Below are 22,818 nucleotides of genomic sequence, written 5' to 3'. Positions count from 1 at the left end.
ATTCCTTTTTGAAGCAATCTGTAGGAAGTACCCCAGACACACAGATGGAGAGCATGTGTCCACTGAAATTAAACGGAGCTGGGGCTACGCACCCAGAATAAAACACTCAGTCTTTTAGTAGTGGAAGGTCATTAAAAGAGCTTGGTGATGACACTCATGCAACCTAATATCTCCATCGATGATATACACTTATTTCAACCACCTAATGAAACTGGGTGCTTTTATTGCTTTATTGTTTTCTTGAATTTAATAACATATGAAGTAAAAATTAAATGACCGTTTTCTCCGTGGTGGAGTCTCTGTTTTCAATTGGTATCTTGTTTCATTCATTTTCTTCATGTTTAAATGCTGTTCTACCCCCCTACACTGGCAAAGTTTGAACAAATATACAACCCACCAAAACTTATGAAAAGGGTTTCTGCTTTCCAGTCCAATCTTATTGAACCCAGTGAAAAGCCATCTTATGGAAAGATTCAGGAAATCTCTTAAGAATGGTCATACATCCGTCCTTAAACAGAAATCCTTTAAGCGTGTGCGTATCTCCACTTCATTGGGAATTAAGCACATGTTAAGAATTCTTCCTATAAGAAGTGCCCTTTGGTCCACCACCCACTTGCAGATGATTGGTGTGTTCATCACTCAGCCACGTAGAACCGAGTTTTGCTATGGTAGATGCCAAATTGCTAATTGAGTAATGGTGGAGGGCTTAGTGAGGGGGGCTGGGCATCTAGTTTTGTAGAACTAAAACTCTGTGAATGTCAGAGGACCATGGGTTTACTCCAAAGCCATATATCAGCTTAACACCAGCAAAACAAAACTAAAACAAAAATATTCCTTTAAATACTGAAAATAGAGGAGGCAATAGGGGATAGAATAACTGATATTTTCATGTTTGCCATCTCTGATGCTCATAAATGTGGGGTGCTCCTGAAAATAACTGCACTCCCACTATGGGTTTGCCATAGCCATGGATCTCTCTATCATTCTAATGAAACAAATACTTGCCATGTCCCACTGCACAGTAGAGGAAACCTGAGGAATTGTGCTGATCACTTGCTGCTGTGCATCCTCACTTGGCTGAGGATCTAACAATGTTTAAGACCAGGAGAAGATAAATTGTTCAAAATACATGTTATGCTGAGATGACACACCTCGCCCTCTTAGAGCTTTATTTTCAGAGCTACCTGCCCCTCTTCCTTGCCTGTAGTACCTCAAACTGGTGTTTTGGGCCATTCTTGCATGCACATGGGCAAATCTGAAAGGGACCGTTCCTGGACAAAATGTTCCCTTATCCAGCTATAGGGGAGATGCTGAGTTTTTCTAGCCAGGCAAGGACTGGTTATTTTTCCCCACCTGCACACCTCAGGGGAGTAGTAAACCCATCATTAGTGCCACTGCACATATTTCATCAATGAAGTACTTAACACACTCCAGCAGAAATGAGAATCTTATAGTGTTAAAATCAGTTTGTCACAGAAGGAGCTGGCAGGGTGCCCTGCCCATTGAAACAACAAATTGACATCAGTTATACTCACAAATGGATGAATCCAGCAGCCAGAGGCCTGAGTGTAAACAATAGCTGTGAAATGGCATGTGGAAAGGTTATCAATTAATTTATATTGGAAAAATCACAAAAATAGTCAATAACTTGTAGCCTTTAGCAATATTTTGGGAAAAGTGATTCTTGCCCACGCACAAATATTTTGGAGCCTTTCTCCAAAGCCAAAGGCCAACTTCTTTGTGGAGGTTGGTGGCCAACTGGGCTCCTGTTCTGCAGACAGTAAGCACTTTTGTGAAAAACAGTGAATTAAATCCATATGGGAGAACTATCAAATCTCACTTCTTGGGTGCCTGTCTCTGGAATCTCCAAACTACAGGTAGGTCACTGAGGTTAGCGAGTATGCTATAGAAGGAAATGACAAGGCATTGGTAGAATAGGCAGAATGAACAACGATCTCAAATCTAGACCATTTCTATTGGTTATTCGCATAGATAGGAATTAAATTTTCCTTCCCAATATCTGCATTATTTAAGTTTGGGAAGATAATGGACAGTGTCCTAAACCAAGACCATCCCAAAAGACTAAGTTACTTCTAAGCCCCTAGTTTTCACTTCTCTGACTTCACAACAGGATTCTCCCTCTTCATGGTCTCCATGGGCAGAGCCTCACCTGTTTCTTTGGATGTGACAATCTGGCACCATCAAGGCTCCTCCTTTTTCTGAGATCAAAAGAAGGGAAGTTTAATTAACACAGGCAAGCCTACAAATTCATGCCCAGTCCTGCCTGGGGGATGTGACCTGTGCCATCCACTTACTCCTTCCCAGTGGAAAGGAGATGCTGAAGATCTCAAAGATGAATGTGTTCTACATATGATGGATTTGAAATGTTTTATAATGTTCAGATATGAAATTCTGTCCCTGGCCACCAACTGAGCCATGGTAATGTGTCATGTGTGCTTTCTGAGGCTGCTGCAGAGGACAGCATAAATACAGTGGTTTAGGGCTCTTACTGAGAATTCAGCTGATGTGTTTTACTTCCCCTTCACTGCAGGTTACCAGTGTTGTCATGGATGTCCTCTGTGCCTCAGCTGACATGCTGTCACCTTGAGAGATGCAGCTGCTCCACTGATTGTTACTACTGGATGTGACTACTCGACCTGGGATTTCACCAGTACCTTAGTCAAGATTCTCTTGATCTTGTGGCTTTTGGATATGAAAGAAGTAATTCAAAGCTGAGAAACTGCTTCTCACCCTCTGTGAGCCCTATTTGGGGAACTTCAAGTTCAGCATTCAAACTTTCCACGAGCTGCAAAAGGAACCTAGAGAAATATCTGACAAAGATACACTGGCAGCTAAAACACACACCTCCAACAACCATGGGCTCTCCACCTGGCTCCTAGGAGTTACTCATCTAATCATTTCTGTCTATCCAGCTCCTTCCCTACACATCCTCTCTCCACAAGTGCCTTCTACCTTTTCTTTCAGAGATGTCCTATGATATTCAGTAAAACAAGCATTGCCCTTTTTTGTTTAGCTTTGAACTTCTATTTCAGACTGGAGGGAGAGCTTGTGCACCCAAATGCTTATTTATTTTTCCAGCTGTACCATATGATCTAATAAAATTGAACACCTCATCCTTTTAATCTTGCCCCATTGTCCTATGGATATTTACATTGTTGTATCTGTCTGGATGAGGGAAAAAGTGTGCATCTGTAGCAAGTAATACTCTATCTCTCTAGGTGTTAGAGATTCTGTCACTACAACTCAAAGCTTGTGCAGCAATCAAAAATTAATCCTTTAATGTAGGTACACAATTTTCAAAATAAAGTGATTAGAGAGCCCTTAACTGTTGAACCACAGGGTGGGGAGGGGCCTCAAGAAGGCAGTTAGTCCTTGTTTGGTTGTTCAGTATCTGTTGAAAGTAGGCAATTCTTCACAGGTTTCCTGTCCTGTCCTTAAAGCCCTTTGGTGATAGAATATATGCTCAAACAACTCAGATTAGTGCAATCCTGTCCTTTTCCTTAGAAAGACTATTTTAACCTGAAGAGATGTGCTGAGTCTTTATTGATGTAATTTAAATCCACAGTTTATCAGAGTTTCCACTGAAGTTCTCAAAAATGTGCAAGTATCTCAAATGTCTCTGCGCAGCCCTCATTTAATGGACACCTCTGTCCTTCTTTGTATGTTAAGCAGTCCTGTTTCTTGCGTGGAGAAAGAAGTCTTACCCATGTGGGAGCTGATTCCATGATCACAGGTTGGGAGATCAATATCTCACACATGAGATCGCTGGGAACGTTACACACGATTTATGACTTGGATTAGCAAAATCTGTTGAAATTCTCTCCATGTCAAACTCTCTTATGTGAAAGTTACACTCTTGGACAAAGTTTCATGTTTAGCAATTGAGGAAAAATCATGTCATCATCAGAGGGAGGTGGTTTGGTGCATCTTAGCAGAGGCAGCAGAACAGCACAGTACAATATATGGATGGATTGAATGCTGACAATATAAACAGGACACCGGCAAGGATATCCTTTTTTTTAATACTGCTTAAGTGTGAAAAGGTGATCTACATGTTTCTACAATCAGGGAATGTTGCATGTTTCCCGGTTCTGGCGCCAACTCTGCATTTAAATTCCAAACATATTGTTACAGTCCATTAATTTTCGTATACTGAAACTGTTGCAGTGCCACACAGGGAAAATATGTAGCACAGATGCGTTTGCTGTTATGAATTTCTCTCTCTCTTTTTTTTATGTTTTTAGAAATAGCTGTAAAATACAATAATAAAAGCACTCCAAACAATTAATACACAAACTAAAATTAAATCCATGTTGCTCTTTGGCCAGTTTTAGCAGAGTTGCAGTGCTAAACTTGGGAACACTCCTGCCACCTATTTGCAGTGTAATTAGAGTTCATTTGAAGTCTGATGGAATTTCATTTCTATTCCGAAGGACGTCTGCTGCAGTAAATTACTTTCTTGGACCAAAGAAAAGCTATTCAAAAAATTAATAGCAAAGGGTAACTATGCTGCAAGCATCTGAGAGGGGTCTAGCTTGCTCAGATTTATATGGATGGAATGAAACTACCATTAAAAGCAGCTCTAGAGCATTTGCTCAGAGGAACTTGTCGTATAACTTGTTCAGCTTGTTGCAGTTATTCTTTCTCTCTGTGTCACTAATTTTGAACAGCAGGATAAAGGCAGTTGGAGGACACCACCACAGCAGGCACAGAAATACTTGTCAGAATAATTCCCTGCGTTAGGAAGATGAGCTAAAAAGGCACAGGGCCAAACCTGGCTTGTATTAATGCCCCTGTTAGCACATGACTTACAGAAAAACGCCAATGAATGGGGTTCTTCTGTCATACAGCCACTCCCAGTACACCAGCAAACCCAACAGAAATGTTGTATCTGTAAATGACACTGCAAATTAGCCACTCCCTGCCATCCTTTTCCATTTGAATTTGTTGCATAAAGTAGGAAAGATGTGAATTCCTTTAAGTTCCCTCCAGATCTGGGATGTCATTACTTTTTATGCAACCACAGTGTGTATATTGGGGTTTGCCTTTTTTTAACAAGAGAATGATTATGACCTAATGGAAAACCCTTTGTAACTTTCTGTTCAACTGTTCATCCAAAAAGGTGACTGAAACATTCCTCACAGACATACATGACATCTTTTCTATAGCTTACAGGCATCCATCTATCAGGGAATATCTCAGAATATGCTGAGTTGGAAGAGATCCACAAGGATCATCGAATTCAACCCCTAGCCCTGCACAGGACCTTTCCCAAGAGTCAAACCATGTGACTGAGAGCATCATCTAAATACTTCTTGAACTCTGTCAGGCTTGGTGCTGTGACTACTTCCCTGGGGAGCCTGTTCCAGTGCCAAACCACTCCCTGGGTGAAGAACCTCTTTCTAATACCCAACGTAAACCTCCCCTGACACATATTCAGTCCATTCCCTCAGGTTCTGTCACTGGTCACCACAGAGAAGAGATCAGTGCCTACCCCTCCTCTTCCCCTCATGAGGAAGTTGTAACTGCAGTGAGGTCTCCTCTCAGTCTCCTCTTCTCCAGGTTGAACAGATCAACTGATCTCAGCCATTCTTCATAAAGCTTCCCCTCAAGGCCTTTCACCATCTTCATTGCCCTCCTTTGGACAATCTCTAAGAGCTTAATGTCTTTTTTATATTGTGGTTCCCAAAGCTGCCACAATACTCAAGGTGAGGCCACCCCAGTGCAGAGCAGAGTGGGACAATCCCCTCCCTCAACAGGCTGGCGATGCTTTGCCTGATGCCCCCCAGGACATGGTTGGCCCTCCTGGCTGCCAGGGCACTGCTGACTCATGTCCAACTGGCCATCAACCAGGACCTCCAAGTCCCTTTCCCAGCATCACTTTCCAGCATCTCATTCCTAGTCTGTACATTCAGGGTTGCCCCACCCCAGGTGCAGAATCTGGCATTTCCCCCTGTTGAATTTCATATGCTTGGTGATTGCCCACCTCTAATTTGTCAAGGTCTCTCTGCAGGGCCTCCCTGCCTCTGAGGGAGTCAACAGCAAGCATATGCCTATTTGTGTATAACTGTCAATTAGTATTGAATTAGCAAGGGAAACAGAAAATTAGTAGATTTTTATGCCAGCAGTAATATCTTACTTGACGACTATAAAAGTTTAATACAAAATATTGTATTAGACCTCACCACAGACAGCAGGAGTAAGTTTATTGTACCAAAAGAAAGCTAAATACACTGTGCAGGTTCCCTGATGTTTATAACATTCTTTATCATATGGTTTCATGCCTTTTTCTTTTGGTGAAGTTTTATTCAACACAGCTTGACAAGTGCAACCGTCATGGTCCCTTTGACTTAATAGGGTGATGACAGTTTTCATCTGCAGAAGATGCATCCCAGGAGAAACTTCCTTTGGAGTAAAGTGTTAGCATGGCCAGAGTTTATCAGGAAAACCTTCATAAGCAAGTGTGGACCCTTACAAGATGCACATATTGCATTGATTTTCCACTTCACTGAGAGAAGTGAATGACTACACCAAATACAATTTCTTCTACAATATCTGGAACATACTTAGCTGTGTCATCAGAAGTAATCTTTAACAAAATGAAGACTTTACCAGAGCCATTAAAAATGTAGCAATAAAGCAAAAAGTCTTATGAGGTGGTGAAATAAGTGGTCATAATACATTTTTATGAGAACAGAATATTGTGAAGACTGAGCCAGACTCTTCCTAGAGGTGCACAGTGGGCAGAGGCCATGGAGATGACTCACAAGAGCAGAGCTTCCAGGTAGATATTAGGAAAAAATTTCTACCAGTGATGGTAGTCAGACACTTGAATAATTTGCCCAGTGAGGTTGTTCAATATCTGTCCCTGGGGACATTCAAAACTTAGCTGGGGTAAGTCCTGGGTAACTCGATCTAAACTAGCTCTTTTTTTTGAGCAAGTGGTCAGACTATGTGATTTTCAAAAGTCTCTTCCAACACACATTATTCTGCTTCCACAACTCTGTGATTTACTTAGTTTGCAGGAGTAAAATATCTTTGTTGTATTCTCAGTTCTTAGACAGACTTCTCCAACTGGAATGGGAAAGCCACAGAAATTCTCTGCTTTAGTTATTCTACAAAAAAAACCTTAAAGTATCTGTCTAATCACAGTGGCATTTGTATAGTTCACACTATCATTGTCTGCCAAGTGCTTCAGGTCCTTAGAGGATTGATATCATACACATATTTAAACACGTTATGAATAGCCATTAAGTGGTAAGAGAAACACTTAAACTTGTTTTTAAAAATCATACATGTCAGTTGGCAATTGGGTAATAATTCCTGAAAATGTCCTTGTAGGTACTGCCCAGAGAGCTAGGACAAGTTCTGGGTTGCCTGTGACTTGTCTGTGAAGTTTGTGTTCTCCAGAAGAGGTGATTTTCGTGCCTCCACATGCCCCATTACATCAAGCCTGCTTGAAACCTGGTCTGAAAGTTTTCAGGTGCCAAAAGTAGCCAAAACATGTCCTCAGACAAACCAGGGAATTCCCATTATTTGGAGCACATGACTGGCCTCTAAGTAGGTTCATTTTATTTCTGGTCCTTGACTGAAGAGATACTTTAAAATCTGAAGATTGGTAGGTGACCAGAAGTGAATCCCAAATGGGCAGCAGAGGAGAGTGAAGAAAGACTGAGTTCACTGAGACATAACTACCCGGTCTCACTTCTACAGGGCAGGTATTTGCACAGGCTTAAGTTCACCTCACTCCAGAAGAGGCATGGAGAGCACTTCAAAACTACTTAGATACTTAAAACAGGACTTAAGTGGGACTTAAGAGCTGTTCCAGCCATCTGTGTGGATGGGAATGCCACCTACAAAGAGCAGCGTGGCCCTGTTCAAGGCAGAGCTCACAGACAATGAGTAACAAGAGGTTTAAGTGTAACTGGGATGTGTAATTGACCAGAACAGGAAAGAGATGTTCAGTGCTCTGGTGTGGCTCTGCTTCCAGACCGTTTTCAGTGTGTGTGTGTCTGGGGGGGTGGCGGGTGGTGTTTGCATATATATAGGAATAAGAAAACATTTATAAAACATGCATACACACTGAGTGATTATTGTGATTTTCTTAGCATGCTTGGGAAGGTTGAATGAAAAATAATGTCAGACTTGTTCTGTATTCTGCTATGGAGAACGAGAAATGCTGCTGTTAATAAAGGCAGATTTGGCAGCTGCGGAGCCTTGGCAAGGGTACAGAGTTCCTTCGTGAGCTACTGAATAGCTCCAGCTGTGCACAGCTTGAAATGTATCTTGAAAGCACTAAAAGACAGCTGTCCTGCTCCACTGCCCCACTTGCCTGGCTGAGAGAGGATGAGGACACTTTTAATTGTAAGTTTATGCTGTACTTTGGGTTCTTCCCCTGCCCGTTCTTCTTTTTCCTGGTGCAATAATATAAAAGAAAGGTGTTGCCCATGGGACAGCCAGCAGGGATGGGTGACACAAGTCAGCCCAATGCAAGATAATGGGACTGCAGATTTGATCTAGGTCCTGCTGTTGGCAGAGGGAGAGATGGCTGCCAGGCCTGCCTTGCATTACGGCAGGGTTCTGATATTCACCCAGCTCAGTCAATTATATGGATCCTCTGGGGAGATACGGTGAAACTTCTTTTTCTACTGTGTTTGCAACGAAATTAGCAAGGTGGGACAAAATGGAATTTTCACTACAGTGCTTTATGTCCAGGTAGAGGAAGGTCTTCTGCCTCCTGCAAAAACGTCAGCACAATGTAGCAGGGAAGAGATCTTAGGAATGGTGGCTGTCCTCCAGTCTACCAGTAAAAGCCCAGAGCCACTCTATCTTTCAGAGTGTGCTCAGCTCTGCAAGAAATTAAGTCATCAGGATTAGCCATATACTTACAATAAATATAAGCTCAGTTGTCAAGAGGCTAAATTAGGGTTTAACACCTTTTAAGTCAAGTGGCAAATATATTGTTTTTTCTCATCCTTGCAGCTTCTTCTGACCATCAGAGTGGGCACAGCTCTCACTCTCTCACTGCCATCCCATCAGAGAGACCCACAGTACATCAAGCTGTTTGCCTCTGTTCTTTCCACTGGGATGCTGTTGAGAAGCTTCAGTGACTTCAATGGTTCTGGTGGCTAGAAGTCTTACAGCTTCCAGATGCAAGCTTGTTTACAACCATTTCATACTCTTTTCTTCTTGTGCCAGTGTTGTTTGAAATAGGTCTTCCTCCAGGTGTTTCCCTGAAACATTTTATCCAGGTGAGTGGATGTGTGGGCACGTGTGTATGCCCACACAAACTGTGAAAACTCTATAGAGACTTTCATTTCCCTACACTAAGCAAAGCTGATGAATGTCTGCCCAGTTAGACCTCTCCCTTCTGTTTTTGAAGTCAATGAAAAGTTGTCTTTAGGGGAAAACCATGTTTTGGTGACTGAGTGCCTTAGAGAGCCCTTGTTAAAGCACTGTGGGAAGTCACTGTCTTGGTGGCACAAACCAAGCAGGACAATCTGGACAGCTCTAAAGGACTGCCAGGAGAGTCACTCTGCATTGACTGCACTGACTGAATTGCCTCATTTTACCCAGATCAAGGTGGGAAATTTTGGTCAATTTTTCCAGTATGGAAAAAAAAAAGTCAATACCAACAAGTAGAAAAAAAAAAGCCATTGTTTTCAAAATATTCAATAAAAAGATTTTTCTTTCATTTCTTTTTGTTCACTGAATTGCAGATAAAGGCAAAGGTGGTGTTGCATCCGGGGCTATCCTTTCAGGTGACCTGTAGGGGCAAAACTAGGGTTTGTTTTGGGGTAGCAGGTAGATGGAGAGGTCATGGGACTTGAGAGGGGATACACTAGCTACAGGTGGAGCTTCTGGAATACAAAGTACAGAGTTAAAAGAAATCCTGGGGAATGGGCCAGTTTAATTAGAATTCTAGTGGAATTAGAAAAAAAATGCATAACATGTTCTTCCTTAAGCATTGGGACTTAGGGAATATTTCTTGGGCTTCCTGTGGCTGCCTTCCATGTGGATTCTCTCATGTCAAATAACTATGGTTAACTCATATTCCCACTAGCTCAGTCTCTGTCCTGTACCCCACTACTAATTTTTCTAAATATTTTAAAACATAATACTGTGATGCCTTCTCCCTTCCATCAAACTGCACTGAAATCAGCCAACAGTCTCAATAATTATCAAATGGGGGGTAAGCCTGACAGACAAACAAACAACCAGAGCACAGCTGCATAATACTCATTTCCTCAGGAAATGAAGCAAAATATTACAAACAAAGTCCATGTATTAAAGCTATGTAATAATTTAATAAGAAGGATGTCAATGTTCCCCCATTGAGACCTTACTTGGCTTTTAGGCTGGCCTTTTTGTCTTTCTTTCACCTTCCTCTGAAGATTAAAAGCTTGACTGCAGCTGGAGATGGGACACATAGATTGCCTGAAAGTGTCAAGCTTTACCAAGCCAAGCCTGAGGATCGTTTGCACCTGGTTGAACTCACTGCCAGGTGCTGAGTCTGGGAGGAATTTCTTCCCTTCCTTTGCAGAGTGGGGGATTGTCCCCTTCCTAGCCTCATCTGTGAGGTTTTTTTAGGGAATTCCCTGACACTGCCAAAGTTCAACACATCTCTCTTGCTCCCCTGTGGCATGTCATTGCTCCAGAGACTTGAAGAAACCCAACACTGAAGCTCTGGTATTTATTAGTTTGGTTGTATTCTACTGCTTACTAATATTCTTGTTAAGGATTAAAATTGCAGCTATGCTCAAGATGTTTGGGATACTTTCTAGAAATGGAAGAAGGTCCTCCATTAAAAGCCTTATTCTGAAACAGATGAGGCATAGAAACATCTTGGTGAGGTATAAGTAGCACTACAAGCAGTGATTCTAAATAGATTATAGGAGCTACAACAGCATGATCAGACGTAGGCAATGTTTTTAATCCATTTGATGTTCTAGCAGGAAACAGACCAGCATTTGACAATTTAGATATTGTGATGGGGCACGTGAATCTCTTCCTGCACAGGAAGTCCAACTTAATGAGAGGTGCACATCCTCCCCCCCAGCATGGATGGGGAATGTGCATGACTGTTTATCTCTGGTTGCTGATGTATGGAGAAGTATGATATTCATACAGCTGGTCACTGTTTGTTGGTTACCTGTTTTACAGGAGCTGCCATGGTGGTAACTATCATCTCTTTGGCTGCATAAAGATAAGAGCCCTGTGTCCTTGGCAACCTGCAGACAACTCACTTGCTGAGCAAAGTTATAATTTACCCATTTTAGCATAAATTCGGCACTCAAACCTCTCAGCAAGTTATCTAAAACCTCTGTTTTATAGTAACATTTCACCATTCCAGTCTGTGGAAGCTGGAAACTAAAATTTTGTCACTAAATACAACATCCATCAGACTTGCTGAAAGGACTGAATAGCATTTTCCAGCATCAGATGACAGGCAGCCAGAAAATATAGCGACTTGCTGAGCAGTCATGACTTTGAAATGAGCTCAAGCCGGGCTGAGGGAACTTGTATGTTATCTGGGACACCCAGACCATGTGTCCATCCTGCACAGTAACGTGCCAGTGTACACTCACAGCCTCTTGCTTTCCCCTAAGGAGTGCAACACACACTGTAACCGTCGCTGTAGCAACATTAAAGGAGAGAGGAGAGGGTTCCACTTTTCTGCTTTAGTCATCAAACTTTAAACTTGATGCTTCTCAATTCAGACACATGAACCAAGGTGCACATGGTAGCAGCATAGTCATCTCTAGCTACTAGACACACAGAAGGGTCAGTGTTTGGAGGTAAGGGGGACACAGGTACCTCACAGAGGAGACTAAAGGTTGGAGGGGTGCAGCTGGAGCTGGTTTTCCTATGACTCTCCAAAGCAGGTGGAAAAAGATTTGGTCCTCCAGAGGTTTCTTCATGAGTGTAGCCTAAATTCAGTGCTCTGAAACACTCTCTGGAAGACCCTTCCCTCTCCAGTGGCTATAGATGGAGTCTAAGGAGCTCAGCCACCCAAATTTAGAGGAGAGCAGGTAGCATGAACATCCTCCAGAGGAAGTAACCTGGTGTGTGTCCAGAGCCACAGAGTAGTTTGTGGTTGGGTTTCAGGGCAGCCTTGATCCTCTCCCATGGTGTTGGTACTTTACAGGCAGCTGCCTATGCAAAAATGCTTTAGTGGAGACAACTGGACACTTAGTAGGGACAAACTGGATAAATGAATAGCCACCCCATAGAGATGAATGCACTCCATTCAGGGGGAGGAAAAAAAAAGAGAACTTTCACCTCATTTATAAACTCCAATTACTGTCAGAGTAACTAATACTAAGAAATTGTGAAGGAGTCCAAATAGAAGTTAAATGTCTTGAACTTTTAAATTCATTAATAGGCTATGTCTTAGCATTTTTCTTCAGGTCTCACATGCTTGCCCGCTTTCTTCCATGCCTCTTAATCATTTGGACTAATAAAAATATTATCTCTTTCTATAAAACACAGTTTTCTTGTAAACTGAGACCATCAGAGCTACAGCATTACTCATCCATCTGTATAACTCCTCTGCTCACTGAAGTAATCAGTGACTGAGTTTTTGTTCTTTACAAAAGCTCTTTCAAGTGTCTGGATTTCTAATCCCCTTGACCACAGAAGGAGGATGGGAAAGAGCCGAAGTCCACACCCTTGTAGAGGCAGAACAAGCCTTTGTCACTGTACTCACCTCTTCCATTGCACAAGCAAGTGGTACAGGATGCATACATGTACATATACATCATCAGTAGAGCTTGAACATATGTAGCTGTAGAGAGAAGCTCTGACAAAGAGTTGAAAGGTATTAGCAAATTCAAGTGATTTGGAACTACTCATTTCCAGCTCCCTGGAGCTTCCTGAACTAAACCGGTAGAAAATATGTAATTCCACATCATTCAGCACAGACATAAAGCAAAAGTTAAAATCTAGATCTGTAACCAACTTATAACAAATACCCGAGGTTCTGGCAAGAATGGACCTGCTTTGAAATTTGAAGACCAAACATAAACTTCTAAAATTTGAAAGTTTTATGTCTGATGATTTGTATCTACACAAAAGATAGCATAGTGTGGATTTTGGGGGTTGATTTATTTTTATTTGTTTGTTTGCTTTTTAATATCAGACCACAACGATGTTGCCAAAGACTTGATTTGTCTTGATAAGTTTGGAGAAGCCTAGAGATCCAACCTGATTCAGAGCTCTTAGCACCTCAGAAACTAGCATGAAAACACTGCCCCAGTCCTAAAATCCAAGACAAGCAGTACTGCACAAAGCCTGGGAGATGGAGGAGACAAGGAAATACACACTACATTGATGTCCAGACGTGAAGATAACCAGAGTGACTGGCAGGTCTGCGTGGAGAGTCTCTGACTGGACGTGAAAGAGTCTGGTCCCCTCTGCACCCACACGCTCTTGGAAACTTCACAAGTCTAAGCAGCTTTTCTGGCCTTTCCACCTCTCAGTCTACCTGCTACCTCTTAAGAGTAGTGGGACCTCAGCTTCACCTAACCCAGGAAAATAAACGAGTTACTAGCCAATGTAACTGCTACCATGATTATACAAATGGGAACCAAAGCAAAGACAGGCTGAAGGTGAGATCCAGACAAAGAACAAGCCCATTTTCAGTGTGGGATGATTCTGCATTTTGGGTTCTTCACTGTTCCACTTGCTTAGGTGTTTTTATCAGGTGGTTTCACACTGAATTTATTCGGAAGAAACACAGGAAGGTTGAAAAACAAGTTCTGAGATGACAGCAAGCTCTCTGTGCAGTCACTCCATCGCCACCTCTAAGATGTTAGAAAATCGTGACCTCATGACAAACTTTGTCAAGTATGCAGTCAGACAGGAGCCAGTAATAGTAGTGGTATCTAAACCACCAAAAAAAGAGAACAATTCAAGACAGGGAGAACTAATATTGCTTGTAAAGAACTCGAATTAAGCCAATTCATAAACCTAGACATTCTTATTAAAGTGCCTAAACTAACACATCTTGCTATTTCTAACATTCCAGTACAGCATATATATCCTTAACCACAAGGCATAAAGGATGGGGTTTCTAACCTCATTGGCAGCATGTTTCTTTATAACATCATACAGTTTGTGAAAAGCCTGGCATACAGTGCTGGATTCATTTATATCCATTAGAGAAGACCAGATGAGCTTGACAGTTTTATTTTCTCTTGAAGATCTCTCTGCAGGCTGTCCTGATGGCATCAGGCCCCAGTGACAACTGAAATATTGCCCATAGAGAGGAATCCGAAGGATCATTGACCATAATGGACTGGCAACAATGCTGTAAAATTGCATGGAATTTGCATGGAAAGAATGTGCAACTTAAAGCTACAACTTTTCTGTTGTAGCCCAGAGTGGATAAAGGATGATACTTCCACAAAATTTCAGCTACCTTTGGATTAAGCTTTGAAAATAAGGGTCCTGCTTGTCTTTCCAGGATTTCCAGTGGAAATTCTTCAAAGCCCGGTGGTGATCCTAGTTTGCACCCATGATGAGAAGCAAATCCCCTTTGTTCTTTTCCTTCTGACTGCAGCCTCCTATGACTCCATACAGAAGTGTATAAAGTGCTGGATTGCTCAGTCCTGTGACTTTGTTGCTCTTACCCATAATTTAATTCTGAGGCATTCAGAAATCTCTTAAGTGCCTCCTGATACGCTGGAATAGAGAGAAGAATGCAAAATCAACATTATTAGATACAGAAGCTTCCATGGGAAGAGAGTACTATGTTTCTGGGAAGAATGTAGACAATTTCTGAAGGGATGCATTAGAAAGTGACTTTAAAGACATTTTTAAAGAGACAAGACCTTGATGTTGAACTTCCACTGGGTGATGCCTTGCACTTCTCCAGACGCCCCCGCAGATTCCAGTGGGAGTCTGTGGAGTAAGGTCTCTAATGAAAGTATCAGAACCTGGTAATTTAGGCTTAGTCTGTGGTTGTTAGGTTTGATATTAAAATCAAAGAGCCTCTTTATGCTAGACTGGGACCTTTATTAAATTTGGAGTTAAGCTGTCCTCTCTAATTTCAGATTCTTCATTTTCATGTTCTCCATTTTCATTCCACGAGAACAGTGTTAAATGAATGGATTTTGCATGACAGAGCTGCTGATGAACAGGCTCTTCAGTCAGGTTAGAAACAGAAAATAAATAAGATTCTGAGCTAATATTAATGCACATCATTGATGTGGAGTTGATGGAGACATATCAATTTTTGTTCACTGTAGTTGTGGCTCCATGATTGCAATTTTCTTTGGGTAAGTGATTTCCTGTGATAAAATTGCTATGAACTATCTGTCTATTGACTTCAACAGTTTCTGGGTTCTGCCTTCTCTCTTTAAAATACCACATTTTAGGTTAACTTTAACACTGCTGCAACTGTGTTTGTAAGGGAATTCATGAGCTCATTTAGTCCATTCCAGGAAAGGATTAATTCTGCATAAAATAGGCATAATATTTCTTATCTAATCAGTTTTTAAAGACTTCTGTTGCTGTATATTCCACAACAACACTGAGACAAGTATTAATAAGTCTAATTTCCTTGTGGAATGCGAGTGAGGTGGGATTATTTCTTTAAAAATCACAAATTTTCCTGGGGTTTTGGCCACTCTTAAAGTTCTTATTAGTTTGCAGGTTTCAATCTGGCTTTTCCAAAAGCATCATAGGTCTTCAACCCATACTCATTATCTTGAGTATTTTGCTATTATTTTCCTAGAGGTTTTCTCCCACAGTCCTTCCACAAAACCACAGGCAAATTCAAAGCCCTCTTTCACATTTGATCACAGTATGTTGATTAGCAGGCAGGACAGGGACTAAGATCCTTTTAGCAATGAGTTAAAAACCAAACCAAACCAAAATAAATCCAGAGAAACTCATTCCAGAATGACTGCACAAGCTATAGTGACTATCATCATGTGTATGGAGTTCATTGAAAAGGGATTTACAGGTCCTAGAGTCTTAGGGGAGGGGGGCATGAAAGGAAAGCAGGGGATTCAGTATCAAGAAGAGATATTTTAATCCAGTTGGCAGTGGATTGGGAGGAAGAGGTAAAGCTTTTTTCTTTCCCACTCATGCTCTTCTATTTTACTCCTTTGTAAAGTTTTTTTGTACCCCAAGAGGCTCAGTCACCATAGGAGTTTGCTCAGCTACTCTAAACTACAAGCATCTCCAGGCATTCACAGACAAAACTGAACTGGGAGGGGGTAAGGACTGAGATTATACCACCACAACCAAGACTGAACCAGAATCTCTGTTGATCCAAATTTTGGGTCATTCCACCAACCCCCAGGAAGCCCCATGGCTGTCAATAGCTCTGGTCCAGCCAGATCAATAGCTCTGGTCCATACTGAAATGCTAGAAGGGAAGATCCAGTCTGTACCTCACCTGCAGTGTTGGACACTTCAGAAGATCAGTATCTAAGGCACATCTGCCCATGGTTTTCCTTTGCATCAAGAGCAGTGAAAGTTCTCTTTGTAATCTGTGTTTTTACAAAGCTGCCTCTCCCCAAAGAGCCCTAAAATACTTTGCAAGCCAAAGGCCTTGTTTGGATCTGTCTTATATCGGTATAAATGCAAATTGCCCTGAAAGTAGATCAGAATCAGCCCTTTGTGTAAACAGCATTCTTGAAACTCAGCCTTCTCTTGGGCAGAAATCAATGAGGCTGCTTGTTTGGCTTTAACCCTCCTGTCATAAGCAATAAACTTACTGCAGTGGGAATTGAGAGGGTGCATCCAGTAACCACTCCATCATTGAGGCTCTAGAGTTGACGAGGCTTATGGGTAAAATTCCTCAGGACAGGAATGGCCTCTTAGAGAAGGTCAGAAATTGCAAATATCACAAACACAGTATAGCAAGGGGATGTCAAGGCTAGGGTCTCTCCCCAGTTTTAGTGCAGATGACCCTGTTAAGTCACACCTTGCTATAGAGGTGATGGAGCAGTTGGGCATTTTCTTACAGAGGTGCAGCCACCAGTACCAAAAACCAATGTCTCCTGACAGTAGACTGTCATTTTCACAGGTCTTTTTAGAGCAGCTCACATGTCTGGAGAATTGCATTGCCTTGCAGTTTGAAAACCCTTGGCTTAAATCAGCAGCCTGTAGCACAGCTGAGAATTCTAAGCACTGCTGTGATGAAGAACAGATAAATAACTTGTATGGGGAAAGGAGAAGAACCATTGCCAACCAAGTGACGTGGCTTCAGCTGAAATACAAGCATTGGTTTTCACCAGTACCTGCATTTGCCTCCATGGTTTCAGCATCCTGCCACTTTAAAAGCCATTTGGGGACAGGGTTGTTCATTGAATTTTGTCAGCAGATAACTGCAGATGAAAAGAGGTGGGGAGGGGGAAAGAGGAACAGATAGAAACCTTTTTCCTCTCTTCCTGCTTATTTCACTCTATATGTCTTAAATTGCTCAGCACAAAACTCTTCCTATGGGGTATCTTGGGGCATCAAAATATTTCACTTTAATTCATTGGCATCTCTCAGCTAAGGTAGGAAAAAAACAAGAGTGCACGTGCATGTCTAGGGGGATTCGAAAATAAAATAAACAACCTAAGGCAATTCTGGAAAACAAAATAAATTAACAAATAAATAACTGTGTTTGTTTTCAAAGCAGGAACATTATCAAGAAGAGCAAGTTTGCTCTCACTTCCTTGTGGGATATTTCTGGATTTTGCACTACAGAAACGCATCACATGGAAAGCATCAAGAAAAAACCCTGGGTTTACATTCTTCTTCCCCTCTAAACCCTTCAATTAAAATGCCCCTACCTTGAAAGCACAGAGCTCATTTTGAAGTCCCCATTGGAGAGCTCAGATCTTGCTTTGCCTTCTTCTCAAAAGGGTTGCTAAAATAAATAATGATATGTTGTAAATAAATCCAGGATTGTTTTCCCTGGAAAGGTATCTGAAGATCCTGAGTAAGAGCAGAATGAATGTGGAGGAGTGTTTCAAACAAGAAGGAAAAGATATGCAGTGTTTTAGCTAACTTGCACCAGTAAATCAAAGGGGCAGATCTAAAAGGCCTAATAGGAGCGGTGTGTACAACAGCAAGAACTCTCCTGGTAGGTGTTATTCCCACCAGTTGCTTTGTTAGTAGCCTCCCCTCCTGATGCCTGAATACGTCTTGGTACACGAGAATACAACCAGAGCTGTTGGGGCTTGTGCTCGCTGAGCAGCATCGATTGGTTTTGATTATGTGGCTGCACTCAGGCAGCTCTGCCGTCGTGTCAGACAGTCCCTGGAGAGACAGGGCTGACGCCTCGCAGCCCAGTCAGCCGAAGCCACATTCCCCCAGTGCTGGTGGCAATGACACAGCTACCAGAGGAACTCATACCAAGCAGCATCTGAAAGCAATAAAGCAAATGAAAACTGCGGGGAAGTGTGAGCTGCAGGAGTCTGGATGGGAGCAGCCAAGGCGTTTGGTTATATTGAGAGGATTCATTAGCAGCCATCTTTATACTGAAAGGCATCCTGGTCTTGGAGATAAGTTTCCTGTTGAGATGTTTCCTTGTTGTTCATAGCTTTTAATCCCTAATTTTCATCTTCATTTCTATTCGATTGCTCTCAGACACCAGACTTGTCTCTTCCCGCTCTCATCAAATGACTTTGCAGCAGCAAGCTTGTTGAGGACTCAGAGTTTGAATTACTACAATAAACATTCACAGACACTCCAAATATCTCCATTCCTGCAGCAAAAGGACATGTATTTTCCCCCTGCCAATGCACAGTCTGTGCTCAAAACAGGTAGGCAGGTCCATCTGATGAGGGCAGCAGGATCAGTAACCATTTGCATACTAAAACTTCCTGGAAAGCAGACTCTGGAAATGTGCTTAAGCCCAGATTGTTTAAACTTAACTCAGAAGAGTCTCCTTAGTTCATTTTAAGGATGAATGCATCATGCTTTTGATTACACTGACACCACCCTACAAGCCTTCCTTTGAGAGTCTGATTCATGGGAGAATTGCAACCTGAAATATTTAATACAAGGAGCCACATAGATTTCTTTAATACAAGGGGATTAAAGTCTTAAGTCAATTATTTTCAGAAAGACCATCAAACTATGGCAGGCAGATGGAGCAACAGCAACAAAAAAATCTGGAACACCCCTGGAAGTTCAAATTTTGTGAACGCAAATAAAATTCCAGTAAGCTATTGTTTGAATTTAGACCCAAATTAGCTTTGCATACTTTTGTAGCTCAAGAGAATGAATAAAGCTCCTCTTACTTGTCCGAACACAAAACTCCTTCAGATGGTTTACCCACTTTGATGGTCAGAGAGGCATATCTGGTACTGTGCAGAATATAAATGCATTCCCCCTGAGTTTGTTGCAAGTTCCCCAAGCTTGTCATTACCATGAGTTAGAGGCCAACTTCACTTCTGCTGAAAGGAAAAGGACTGATCTCTGACTTCAGACAAGTGGCTTCTCCAGCCCATTTATCTCCAGCTCCCCCCTGGGAAAAGGGGCATCTCTGTGTCCTAGTGTTTCATTCCCCGTGCTGCTGGGATAGCCAGTCACCCTGAGGACACTGATCTCCCTGATGTTTGGCCAAGGATGTCGAAGGTAGATGCCTCTTCTGCTATGCCACTGTCACTTTGCTGTACAGAGTCGAAGGCAGGCCAGTAACGGACTGGATGAGCCTAACCCAGGGGATGCTCAAAGGGAATTTGTATTCCAGGGAGTTTGGAACCTTGGGAAGGATACCAAACCCCTCTATTTGGAACAGGATTTAACACAGATTGAAAATCTTCCATACACTTCAAAGTTTTCTGCTTCATTCCCAGAGATGCTTTGCAAGCCTGTCAACCCTGATTAAATCATTCCAAATAATTAGATTGTTTTTGAAAACGATTTGTCAAATATATGCATACATATATAATTTGTAACTTACGTGATCACAGTAATACATCAAGTTCCTGAAAGTCATTGAGTCCTGTATCAAATTGCCTTCAGTCTAAATGGTTTTATTCTGTTCAACTGGGTTATAAAACCTTGGCCACCTAGTGAATCTAGTAGTGCCTATAAATCTCTGCAGCTGGGAAACTGGAAGGCAGCCCTGCCTACCTTACAATGAGAAGAAACCCTGCTTCCCATTCCAATTCAGCAGTGCCTGCAGAGTATAAAGACCTTTCTGAGCAAAATCCTTCAAAAATAGTAATAAAGAACCGAGGGGAGCCTGGGGAAGAACACGTAATTATAGATGTTATTTGGAGGGCTCTGCTGTATTTTGAAGGACATTTTGAAAGCCACATCAGTGATGGGATGGGATTTTTGCTCTGCAAGAGTTTGTAGGCATCCTGCTGCAGGGTGTACTGACAGGATCCATGCAGCACCACCGCACCACCGCCGAGCTATATCACTTTGTTGTACCCACTGCTTGTAAGGCCCTTAGAAACCCAGTGAGCTACAGTGAATGTTGCTGAACATCCATTTCCCAAGGCTATTGAAATAGGATTTTTTTTTTATTTTTGGTGAACAGCCAACGAATAAAACAATCCTGACGGAAGAAAACCAGCCAATTCCTGGCTTCTGTGTTAGGATTGAATAAAGAGGATCAGCTCACACAGTAGGTGAAAAGGATACAATACACTTGTGATAAACTGGTTGCCTTTTGTCCCATTTTCTATTAATTTCCACATTGTAAGTTTTCTTTCCTTCAAAAAATTATTATAAAACCTTGTATAACATTGAGGTCAAACTAATGGCTCTGTAGTTGCCCAAAACATCTCGTTCTCTCCCTGCTTCTCTTATTTAGCCATGGGGCCCAAATCCTATTTTCCAGTTACATGAACTACCCATGACTGAATGAATGCATCATTGCTACTGGACTAGCCAATTCACACCCTTCTTCCAGAATTTGGGGACAGAGACTATCTATTCCTCCTCCTATGTGGTCATTCCCATTCCTATAGCCTCATCCTCATTTCCTTTCATTTGCAAATTCACTCATGTCCTCAACCAAAAGGGAAGTGGTGCTGTCACAGGCAGCTGGGCCAGTCTAACACTGCACAGGCCAAGAAGGGAAGGATCTCCCCCTCTCCTCCCTCACCTCCCCATGGCCTCTCTCATCCCTGGCACCAGCTTGGGTACTTGTGGGTCAGTTTCCTGAGCTGATTCAACTTGCTAAAATGGCAGAAAAACTAGCCACATGCTTTCCTGGGGTAGTCTGGTGATGAGTTAAGGAGCTGAAACGAGACATGGGGTGAGGTGCCACCGTGGTGGGGAGAGTGGAAAGCACAGCAGAGCACCTGCTTGCTGGCAGAGGCAAGTAGTCTCACTCCATCTCACAGAACTGCATCCAGAGGCAAAGCATTTATTCGGTTTTGGTGCAATATTTTTAATCTCCTTGCCCTTTCTCTCCTATTCCTCCTCTGGCTGAAAAACCTTCTGGTTTTTATTTTAATTTCCTTTGCAAGGTTTAACCCCGACTGACAGCTGGCAGCTCTCACAAGCCCTCTATGCTTTCTGACCTCTAAGATGTGGCTTTTTTTGCTGGTCAGGTCTGGTTTTCAGCCCTTGTAACGTTTTGTTCTGCTCACTCCAAATATCCTGTTTGAAGTGGATCTTTCACTTGGTTCAGCCTGGAGCCTTCCTCTGCAATATTGGTCCCTATCCTGAGCAAGATACAAAAGCAAAGAGGTTTTGCCACCCTTGCCTGAAAAGTATTCTGCACACAAAAGTCCCAGAGCTCTTCAACCCCATTGGTTTTACCCTTAATTCCTCTAATTTATTTAAATTTGCCCTTTGGAACTAAGTTACAGATCCCTTTTTTTAATACTTTAATTATATTTACATGGATTTATCTCATGATCACAGATCCCAAGTCACTATTTTCTCAAGGCATCTCACTGTCTACAAAATCAAATCTAAAATCTCATCATCTTGTATTTGTTGTATGACTGACTAGTCAGTGGGTCAGCCCACACTCAGGGTTATATGGACCTTTATTGATAGCATTTATTTTCCAGTGCATATATGCAGAATTAAAGCTTCTCATAATTATACAATTCTCATTTGTATACACATTGCTATCTCTCTATATATTTATATATATTTTTATATATATATATTTATATATAAATATATAAATACATACACACATATAAGAAAGTAATCTTTAGCTTACAGTCCAGCCTGGGAACATATAGGAAATTCCTAACATGACTCAGCCTCAATGTCTTTATCCATCTTATCCTAAATTACTTTGACCCAAATGTGTTTTGCTCTGCCCATGTGGCCAGTTCTTATGTCCTGGCAGTCTCTCTTACCATCACTGTACAGCACTACTTCTCCTTCTAAACCTTGTTTCTACCTTCTGACCAAAACAGATCTTTCATTGCCTGAATTCCAAAACCAACACCATTCCACCATATTTCTATTATCCTTATAATATCCAGTCTTACAATCTGCTCTGGTAGTTCTAGTCTCTCCATTGTATTGCTAATGCCTCTTTAATCAGTAGACAAATGTTTCAGTGCTTTTACTGGCCAGTGTAATTTTTCCACCTGCATTGGACAAAATTTTTTTATTATCAAATTCCCTGTTTAATTATTGCTTGCAGCAATAATTTTTCCTTTCCACAGAATCCATTCTACCATCTCACATCCCAGTATACATGACTTTTGCCTTATGGACTCAATCTCCTCTTCCTCTGTACTGCATTCAGGTGTAAGAATTTCATAGATATCTCCCAAACTCACTCCCTCAGTTCTCATTTTCAATTTCTTTTGAGAGCTTTATACATGCTAGTTTTAATGCTACAATATCACTGCCT

This window comes from Manacus candei, unplaced genomic scaffold, assembly GCF_025592945.1.
Source record: "Manacus candei isolate 608988 ecotype Guabito, Panama unplaced genomic scaffold, ASM2559294v1 h1tg000048l, whole genome shotgun sequence".
Lineage (NCBI taxonomy): Eukaryota > Metazoa > Chordata > Aves > Passeriformes > Pipridae > Manacus > Manacus candei.
The sequence above is the reverse complement of the archived record's forward strand: the minus strand, read 5'-3'. Positions refer to the sequence as shown.